The sequence below is a fragment of the Ruditapes philippinarum genome, unplaced genomic scaffold, assembly GCF_026571515.1.
Source record: "Ruditapes philippinarum isolate M1 unplaced genomic scaffold, ASM2657151v2 ctg7622_1_1_1_1, whole genome shotgun sequence".
In the NCBI taxonomy this organism is placed as follows: Eukaryota; Metazoa; Mollusca; class Bivalvia; order Venerida; family Veneridae; genus Ruditapes; species Ruditapes philippinarum.
The window spans coordinates 45,620-57,130 of NW_026853942.1; the positions used below are offsets into that span (position 1 = coordinate 45,620).

Consider the following 11,511-nt stretch of genomic DNA (forward strand, 5'->3'; position numbering starts at 1 on the left):
TGCCAGTCAAACTGGACCTTTTATAGTGTGGATGTGACTGAAAATAAAAAAAAAACCAAAAAAAAAAAAAAAAAAAAAATAGAAAAGATTAAATCTTCTATTTTGGTCTCTTTTTCATGCAATAAAACAATTTTCTTTTAATGTATTTGATTGTGTGAACATTTTAATGGTATTAGGTAATAAATATTTAATGTCAGGACCAGTTACAAACTTCAGTCTACATAAAGATATTTACAGTAACTCAACAGCTAACGCAAAACTTAAGCGTCATTACAATGCCGATAAATCAAAGAAAAGTTGTTTAATTTTGTGACAAAATGTGTTGATTGAATGTTTTATTGCTCAATTAATAATTGTAGTTTATAAATTTGTTTAAGAAGGAATAAATATTTTGGTACGGTTACACGGTACAGTAATATTGCTAGATAAAGAAAATCTTTTTGCTGATTACAATGAAGCTTTTCAAATTCTGTCGTAAAAAATTTAATGTAAGGTGTTTTATCTTCAAACAACAGGGGGGAGAGACTGTAACTCATATAATTATATGGCAGTCTGATTAAAGTTCAGATCTACATATTTCTTACATGTAGATCTGATTGCCACCATATATGTTTCGCCTTCATTATGATTTGGATCTCCCGAGAAAGCTATTGCATGCAATCAACCCGGTTTTTAGCTCGACTTTTTTTTTTTTGAAAAAAAAAGTAGAGGTATTGTTATAGTCAGGTCGGCGTTGCCGTTGCCGTTGCCGTCTCCGTTGCCGTTGCCGTCCGAAAACTTGTACCTGGATCATAACTTTTTTATTTCTTGGTGTATTGTCTTCATACTTGGCCACAACAACCCTTGGGACAAGACCTTTCAGTAGACCACACTAACCTTGACTTTCATCCATAAATGACCTTGACCTTCAAGGTAAAAAGTCCAATTTTTGCTTGTTCATGCTTATATTGGCTGTTACTTTGTTATTTTTGAATGGATTGTCTTCAAACTTGAACATAATAATCTTCAAGGATATCCCTTAAAAATAACCAGTCAGACCTTGACATTCACTCATCAATGACCTTGACTTTGAAGGTCAAATTATTGAAATTTTCATTTTTTTGGCTATTATTGGCTGTAACTTTGTTATTTTTGAATGGATTGTCTTCAAACTTGAACATAATAATCTTCAAAGATAACTGTTAAAAATATACCGAAAGACCTTGACCTTCACTCATTAATGACATTGCCTTTGAAGGTCAAATTATTGAAATTTTCATTGTTTTGGCAGTAACTGACTGTAACTTTGCTATTTTTGAAGGGATAAACTTCATATTATAACAAAACATTCTTAAGGACCAGACCTTGTTGTTTATCAAACCCAAATTTGCTTGGGCTCTTTAATGACCTTGACCTTGAAGGTTATATTACTGAATTTTCTCAGATTGTGCATTTATTGGTGTGTGTGTATGTATAGTATATGTATTATATATAAAATATATATATAAATGTGTGTGTGTATATATATACATATATGCAGGTATATATATATATATATATATATATATATATATATATATATATATATATATTTTATATATATATATATATGTATAAAATATATATATATATATGCATGTCTATATATATATATATACATATATAGATATATATATATATCAAATATACATATATATATCAAATATATATATATATATATATATATATATATATATATATATATATATATACATACTATATATACATGTATATAATTGCGTCATGTTTTTCTATTTTTAGAAATTGCGTCATTTTTTCTATTTTTAGAAATTGCGTCATTGTTGCTATTTTTAGAATTTGCGTCATTTTTTTTTCTATTTTTAGAAATTGCGTCATTGTTGCTATTTTTAGAAATTGCGTCATTTTTTTCTATTTTTAGAAATTTCATCATTTTTGTTCTATTTTTAGAAATTGCGTCATTGTTTCTATTTTTAGAAATTGTGTCAGTGTTTCTATTTTTAGAAATTGCGTTATGTTTTTCTATTTTTAGAAATTGCGTCATTTTTTTTCTATTTTTAGAAATTGCGTCATGTTTTTCTATTTTTAGAAATTGCGTCATTTTTTTCTATTTTTAGAAATTGCGTCATGTTTTTCTATTTTTAGAAATTGCGTCATTTTTTTCTTCTTTTAGAAATTGCTTCATTTTTTTTCTATTTTTAGAAATTGCGTCATTTTTTTCTATTTTTAGAAATTGCGCCATGTTTTTCTATTTTTAGAAATTGCGTCATTTTTTCTATTTTTAGAAATTGCGTCATTTTTTTTCTATTTTTAGAAATTGCGTCATTTTTTTTCTATTTTTAGAAATTGCGTCATTTTTTTTTATTTTTAGAAATTGCGTCATTTTTTTCTATTTTTAGAAATTGTGTCATTTTTTTTCTATTTTTAGAAATTGTGTCATTGTTGCTATTTTTAGAAATTGCGTCATTTTTTCTATTTTTAGAAATTGCGTCATTGTTTCTATTTTTAGAAATTGCGTCATGTTTTTCTATTTTTAGAAATTGTGTCATGTTTCCCTATTTTTAGAAATTGCGTCATTTTTTTTCTATTTTTAGAAATTGTGTCATGTTTTCCTATTTTTAGAAATTGCGTCATGTTTTTCTATTCTTAGAAATTGCGTCATTTTTTCTATTTTTAGAAATTGTGTCATGTTTTTCTATTTTTAGAAATTGCGTCATTGTTGCTATTTTTAGAATTTGCGTCATTTTTTCCTATTTTTAGAAATTGCGTCATTTTTTCTACTTTTAGAAATTGTGTCATTGTTGCTATTTTTAGAAATTGCATCATTTTTGTTCTATTTTTAGAAATTGCGTCATTTTTTCTATTTTTAGAAATTGCGTCATTGTTGCTATTTTTAGTAATTGCGTCATTGTTTCTATTTTTAGAAATTGCGTCATTTTTTTCTATTTTTAGAAATTGCGTCATTGTTGCTATTTTTAGAAATTGCGTCATTGTTGCTATTTTTAGAAATTGCGTACTGTTGCTTTTTTTAGAAATATGCTTAATGTTTCTATTCATATATATACAAAATATATAAACAAAACTAATGTGACAAGACAGACCAACTAAATTTATAAAAAGGAAACATCAATATATGTTCAAACCTTTCTATGTTTGCGTTTAGAAAAAGTAAAAAGTCGAGCGTTGCCCCCGCCCGGCGGTGGCTCTTGTTAAAGATAGGCATTAGAAGAAGTATCAAAATATTGTTGTCGGTGGAAGTAAAACAAATTGTTTGAAAAAATTTGAAACAAGTAAACTTGAAATAAAAGACTCAATTTTTATTAATGGGCAAGATTGTTTTGCCAGTTTAACTGCAGGATATATTGAAAAAGTTGGTTTGTTCTCTAGAAATCGTGAAAATAACCTAATCAGTATTGGTTTTCCAGCGATTAAAATTAGAAAACGCATGGTTTTCAAAATTATTGTGAAAGCTCGCCGATGATTGGCTGTTTGAAAAATCATGAGGTGACAACTTATTGGTGATCGTCAGATCCTAACGCGTAGCATTATTTAGGAGCTGTTTTTAATCAGATTGATTATATGGTGAATTTCAAAAATAAAAAAAATGAGAGTTCTTATTGATGAACATGTCGATTTTTAAATTGTTGCAGGCTCAGTTTGAGTGCACTAGGCCTATGTTCATTAACAGTAGCGGCGAAAATGATCTATGAATTACATAGTACCGAGACCAATGTGTTAGTAAAATATAAAATATAGACTTTAGGCGATGCTCTTACTCAATGAATATCATAATCTGTTATGTGTTTCTTTTTTTTTCATCATTTTTAACTCATTAACGATATCTGTAACAATCCTTGCCTATATAATTACATTATCTGAGCTGTTCGCACTTCAAATCCCAGATTATTTCTGCCAATACCTTCTAATTAAGATTTTCGTTTTTCATATGTATTGATCATTTTTAACGATTTACTGTCTTATTGTTGTTTGGACCTACCATTGTATTTCCGTATTTCTTTTGTTAGACAATATTATAATAGTCATGTAAGTGATGCTCTTGGTGTAGGGTTTCTGTTGTCACCTTTAAATGCCACCTGTAATATTGATTTAGTCTATTATCAGCGAAATTAGATCAGATTTAAAGTAAAAGTAACCCAAATACATTTATTAAATGGATTTATTCAGCTTTGTATTTTGAACATAGTGTATGTATTTAACTGTTAGCCTGCTTAGCTGCAACTGATTTTTTCCATGCAGCCAGCAGCAGACCATCATCAGCCATGGCCAGCACATCTTTACTGTCTAATCATCGCCGGCACTGTTTGCCTTATAGTTTTAAAATTTTTCCTAGAAATGAAGAATGTTTTTTTTTTGTGTGTCCAGATTGAAAGATGAACAAGGTCATATAAGGTGTGATAAAGGGTTAAGGGGTTTCAGTATAAGGAAGTTGGGTTTGGTCAGGCTATATATACAAAGTTTCAACATGTTCCGAGGCTGGCGTATATATATATTGAATACATTGAAGAAAGTCTATAGTTCATTAAGTGCACACACCTGATGTGGAAACAATTATCATTAAAAAATGTATGTTAATTTGGAATCTCTTTATTATTTTGTTCAATATTGATTAATAATTTTGATCATAAAGAGTTTGTTTTTGATTTGAAAGATCGAATGTTGGGAAAATAACAAAATATCAGCAGAAGTTGTCAGTTGATAACATGGAAACAAAAAAAGATTATAAAGAAGTTTAGATTATTGACACAGTGTACAGTCATTACCTGACAGTTTAGCTTGAAATCTGACAGTTTATGCGTAAGCATGAAATCTGACAGTTTATGCATAAGCTTGAAATCTGACAGTTTATACATAAGCTTGAAATCTGACAGTTTATGCATAAGCTTGAAATCTGACAGTTTATACATAAGCTTGAAATCTGACAGTTTATGCATAAGCTTGAAATCTGACAGTTTATACATAAGCTTGAAATCTGACAGTTTATGCATAAGCTTGAAATCATATTGATGATGGTCGGATCTGCAATTTTTGTAGACTTACCTGTTCTTCTTGAAGTACTGCTTTTTTTTTAACGGCTTGCTAGTTTGAAGTTATGATTATGTAAAGTATTTAAGGTCCATAGACGTCATTAATTCCCTGAGTTGGAGTCCTGGGTGCATCAAATGTTTCCTGTGACAGTTTAAATTACAATTTTACCACTGTATGAAAAAAGATTCAGTGAGAGAAGTTTGCAGTTACTTGCAGAAAAATAGGCTATAAAGTACTGTTATAAAGTTTGTTAGTACAGGATCGGTTAGTACTTTTACCAGAAATGTTAGTACATGACTGTACTTTTTTTATGCCCCCGCCATGTAAAGGCCGGGGCATATAGTGTTACCCTGTTCCGTCATTCCGTCCTTCCGTCATTCTGTCATTCTGTCCTTCCGTCATCATCAGTTTCCGTTCATTATCTTTGTAACGGTTGCACACATTCAACTCAAATTTGACATATGGATATGTCATGAGAAAATACAGGTCAAGTTCGAATTTGGTCATGGTGCGATGATTTTTGGCAGAGTTATGCCCCTTTTACTTCGAAAATAATATGAAATTTTCAGTTTCCGTTCATTATCTCCCCAACGGTACAACACATTCAACTCAAATTTGACATATGGATATGTCATGAGAAAATACAGGCCAAGTTCAAATTTGGTTATGATTCGATGATTTTTGGCAGAGTTATGCCCCTTTCACTTTGAAAATAATATGAAATTTTCAGTTTCCGTTCATTATCTCCCCAACGGTACAACACATTCAACTCAAATTTGACATATGGATATGTCATGAGAAAATACAGGTCAAGTTCAAATTTGGTCATGGTTCGATGATTTTTGGCAAAGTTATGCCCCTTTCACTTTGAAAACAATATGAAATTTTCAGTTTCCGTTCATTATCTCCCCAACGGTACAACACATTCAACTCAAATTTGACATATGGATATGTCATGATAAAATACAGGTCAAGTTCAAATTTGGTCATGGTTCGATGATTTTTGGCAGAGTTATGCACTTTCACTTTAAAAATAATATGAAATTTTCAGTTTCCGTTCATTATCTCCCCAACGGTACAACACATTCAACTCAAATTTGACATATGGATATGTCATGATAAAATACAGGTCAAGTTCAAATTTGGTCATGGTTCGATGATTTTTGGCAGAGTTATGCCCCTTTCCCTTTGAAAACAATATGAAATTTTCAGTTTCCGTTCATTATCTCCCCAACGGTACAACACATTCAACTCAAATTTGACATATGGATATGTCATGATAAAATACAGGTCAAGTTCAAATTTGGTCATGGTTCGATGATTTTTGGCAGAGTTATGCACTTTCACTTTAAAAATAATATGAAATTTTCAGTTTCCGTTCATTATCTCCCCAACGGTACAACACATTCAACTCAAACTTGACATATGGATATGTCAAAGGAATGCGCAGGTCAAGTTCAAATTTGGTCATGGTTCAATGATTTTTGCACCTTTTACTTTGAAAATAATATGAAATTTTCAGTTTCTGTTTATTATCTCCCCACCAGAACAACACATTCAACTAAAATTTGACATATGGATATGTTTTTGGAATGCTCAGGCCAAGTTCGAATTTGGTCATGGTTCAATGATTTTTAGCAGAGTAAAGCCCCTTTCACTTTGAAAATAATATGAAATTTACAGTTTCTGTTCATTATCTACCCAACAGTGTTACATATTCAACTCAAATTTGACATATGGATATGTCAAAGGAATGGGCAGGTCAAGTTGGAATTTGGTCATGGTTCGATGATTTTTTGGCAGAGTTATGTCCCTTTCACTTTGAAAATAATATAGATACATCTTAGGAATAAGCAGTTTAAGTTTAAATTTGGTCGTGGCTCAATGATTTTGGACAAACTTATCTTTCTTGAATGTTGGAAAAATTTTGAACTTTCAGTTTCAGCACTCATACTTTTGTGGAAATGTATGTAGCCATTATTTTGGCTACAAATATGAAATATGCTATTTTCAAAAGGTTAAGACTGAATAATTTCAGTGCCTTGAACATTGTATGGAAATGGTTTGTGTTAACATTGAAAAGTTTTAAGGGCTTTGAACTTAGAATGAAAAAAATAATTTGTGCAAACAAATTTGGAACTAAATGATATAACATCTGGAATTTTGGCTGCATGCGGGGGCATCCGTGACATGATGACACATTTCTAGTTTTGAAAATCAGTTAGTAATGGTATAGTTTCATTGAGTACTGGTATATAACAGAATGGTATTGGTAAAGGATTGGTTATGTGGCGGCATGACCGAGTGGTTAACATGTTGGACTAGTAATCTATTGATCGCTAGCCGCACAGGTTCAAACCCCGTCAGTGGCAAGTCGTTGTTTCTTTGAGCAAGAAACTTTACACTCATTGCTCAGTGCTGATTGGTTCCAGGAACGGATTCGAAAGTGTGTCTTAACTAAAATAAATTCTGTATAAACCAAAGGATTGGTTAGTATTGGTACAGAAGCCATTGTACTGGTATCAAGAAAAACATTTACAGTGATATCATCACTAGTATATGTGTTTAGATATAATCAAAATCTCACTCATAAGGAATATGTATCATCGGCACTTAATAAAAATATGATTAATTTTATAGTATTTAAAAAGTAATTCATCAAGTTGTGTCTACTGTAGATAAAGTGGCCTTTTAATCAATCAGTAATTTAAACTTTTGATTTCATCGTGCTCTTAAATAGGTTTATCATTTTTAAATCAGTAAGATTTCTCACTGATTAACCGAAACAAGATTTTTGGGACTGATTTCCCGTTGTAACATTTATCTTTCAATACGTTAAAAAAAATGAAAAATTTAAAATTTATGGCTCTATGACATGTTAAAGGATTCTTTTATACTATAAACATATTTCTGCCAATCACGGGTTTTGGCCCGAGCAAACTAGTATTGTGTCATTGAAGACATCAAGTAGAATGGAGATATTTCAATGTCATATTAGGCATTATTGCATAGACAGAAGATCAGTTTTTCATTTATTTTCTATCGTGTCAATTTTGGTAAATCTTTACCGTGCCGTTTAAGTATTAGAGATGTTCATTTAGCATGTAATATTGTTAGTTTTTGCGCTTATATTGTATTCTGATTGAATAGTTTCTGATTATATAAATTCTTATTGACGGTTGTAATGGCGTTATTAAGTTTAAGCAAATAATGCAGTCCGGACCACCGAGTAAAATTATGCAGTGTTATTTCATTCAAAATTTAGATATGACAAAAATGAATGAAAATTTTATTTTCTGACATGCTTGTTGCTATTTAAATGGAATCATTCATGTTAAGAAACTGCAGTCATTAAGCAATTAAGAGCATTAATAAAAATGCTTTACATATGTCCAACATTTTTAAAATAATGTGGACTCCATTTAGATTTTCAGGGATATAAGCTAAATAACCTTTAGCGTGCTATTGATGACTCCAAAAGAGTCTTACTTAGGAATTAAGAATATTTTGGGTTTTTCTCAGCTAACTCGGGGTTATAATATGAACTTTCATAGTTTCTTTTGTTTTTATTTATATTTGAAATACTTATAGAAAATGTGTCAATTGTAGACCAATCCACTTTAATGGAAAATTTCAATCCGTACTGACTGAATAGGAAACTATGATAAAACAGCAAAAATCAGATCTTAGTCTGCACTTTCGATGCTTAGTATTTTAAATTAAATGGTCTTGTCCATTTTTCAATCTGTACTAAACCTAAGTCAACAATTTTTAGAGAATATTTCAAAATGTGTTTTGACCTAGATAAGGAGGGAACAGTGCAGACCGTAAACAAACAGGACAGTAGTGCTGTCTGATCTGATCTTGGTCTGCACTGGCAGGTTAACAGGCTAAAGGGTTAACATGATTGAAAAATGGGATCCAAGTATTATAGGGCAAAAAATCCCTGATTATTAAGGTCCTAAAATCTCAAGGCATTTGTAAGCTTTGTAAATAGATGACAAAAAGTAACATGATTGTTATCATATATTATGCTCAATGTCATCAACACTACTTTTATACATGACCACTAACAGTAACTGTCTATACATATCAAAATAAAAAGTTTACTTTTATTTATGTATTGAACCAGTGACACCATAGTTATTACCCTAATCTTAATCAAATTAAAGCTTTATATACATTGTTTCTGACATTAACATCAAAAGACATAATTGAAAATTGTTCATTAGGAATGTTTCTTAGTAGATATAGTACCTCCAGAGTTGTGCCCCTTTAATGGCAGAAGAATAAAAATTGCAGCCACCATTTTATACTTGCATGATTGTAAGAGGGGACTAAATGGATAAGAATAATTGATTCTATGCATATCTTAGCCCTGCTTTGGAGTTTTAACACCTGAGGTTAGCCAAAATCACCAAATTAAAAGCATTCTTCTCATTACTGTTGAAATACAATGTAATTGGTAGAAAGTTACTAAAATCTTTGATGTTAATTATGCTGAGATGTTGTGCATATTTCGTTGTTGTTAATTGTTTTTTATCAGATCAGTAACAAAAATATTAGCCTTATTTTAAACTAAAATTACGTTGCACTGCACTGTAAATAAAAGAATGTCAAGAGACCTATTTTAACCCTTTCCATGCTATACATCTTAAATGGACATGACAATCTTTCTATCTTGACAAAATCATTTATCATTTTTTAAGGAGAATTTCAAAATTATTCTTAACAGAATAGCTAACGGCTGTGCAGGCCATAATAAGACAACAGGGATGTGCCAGCCAATCTAGGTCTGCCCTGGTCCCAAATTGATTCAGCTGCTGACAGCTGGCTAAAAGTCAATTCATTGTATCTTTTTGTTCAGAGACATATTTTCTGAAGATGTATGTATTCCTTCTTTCAAAATGTCCAGCAACTGTTCAGCCTATTAGCATTTGCAAAGTGCAGAAAAGATAGTTAGTACAATTGCTTGGCCTGATCAGAAGAAAACCATTTTAAGAATTTTACCGGCTACTGTCTCACTTGGTCTTACTTTGTGCTTAACATTTTAACATTAAGGGGAATAAATCAGTCAGTCTTGTGTCTGTAATGTCATTATTTCTATCCTGTATGGTACTACATTATAGCAATAATTGTGCACACTGCTTCCAGAAGGCTTGCAATTATGATACATTATGAAGATTATTGACAGAGAATCTAAAATCCATGATACTTATAATGGCACAGTTTATCATGTTTAATATGGAGTTTGTAGCTTCATAATGGGAGTTAAATCCATAAAAAACTTATGTATTTATATTCATTGATTACTTCCCTTGAATATGCACTTTTTGAGACATTTGAAAATTTATCAACCTTTTTTCATCTTGGACATAACAGTAAAAGATATGATAATATATATTGATAGTGAAAATAATCATTGATTGGGGGAAAAACTAAAAAAACGAAAAAAAGTTTGGACCTGCAAATTGTGGGAGCATTGAAAACTATTATTATAGCATTTAAAATGTATAAATTCATGAAAATTACAATGTACATGTATTCTTGAAGATAATTATTTTCTGGTTACCAGAATAGAATAGAAGTTTATTAAATTTACAGATAAGACCTCTGTTTTCCAGTGAATTCATCTTGCTTGTGTTATGGAAGACAAATACTAATATACCTTAAATAATTGGATTATTTCCCTTGTATATGCAATGAATTTCAATACCAGAGTACTTGGATTGCTTCTCTTGATAAGGCAGTAATGCATGGATTACTTCCCTTTGTGAATGCAGTATACTTCATTACTTAAATTGTCTCCCTTGTAAATGCATTTGTGATATAAATTCTATTTACAGGGAGATAACTGTCAGTCTTGATGGAGAATGATGAAAGCGTCGAAGGGTCAGTTTAGTGACAAGATGACCCGAAAACAGCAGCACTCTCCCACGCAAGAAGAGATTAACAACTCCCTGTTTGAAGTATTTGAGATTGACATTGATAATTTTGCTGTCAAGGACAACAGGTTTGCTACTTATTTATATAAAAAAGAATTCAGTCAATTTTAGACAAAAACTGCATTTGAACTGCAACTATATTTTAGCTCTGGAATCAAATGAACGATTTTTCTGTTTATAAGATTGGTTAAACTTTCTGTTTGTTTTGTTTTATGGTGCAAAAGGCACCAACACAGTATAGGTAGGTTTTATGGGGTTTATTTGATATTGCAAGTGAGTATGGTAGTTTGGTTATATATTCGTCCGTCCGCCTCTGTCCACCAGAAAATTGTTAAGTGAGTTAATACAGATATTCCACAATACATTACTTGTATTTGTTTTTTTCTCACAGATTTTCACCTTGGCAATAGCAAAAAATATGACCTTATTGTGAAAAAAAAATATATATGACCTTTTTGTGTAAAATTGCTTATAAAACCAAATAAAATGAAATTTCCTGATGGCATCAATCGCTAAGCAAAGA

The 11,511-nt window shown here is 30.7% G+C and overlaps 1 long non-coding RNA gene across 1 annotated transcript in view; it reads left to right on the forward strand.

Moving 5' to 3' along the window:
• Nucleotides 1-11,068, forward strand: part of LOC132738458 (uncharacterized) — a 36,186-nt gene extending 25,118 nt beyond the window's left edge. The window contains exon 4 of the long non-coding RNA XR_009626877.1: nt 10,890-11,068. This is a non-coding gene — a long non-coding RNA (uncharacterized LOC132738458). The remainder of the gene's footprint in view (nt 1-10,889) is intronic.
• Nucleotides 11,069-11,511: the final 443 nt, after the last annotated feature.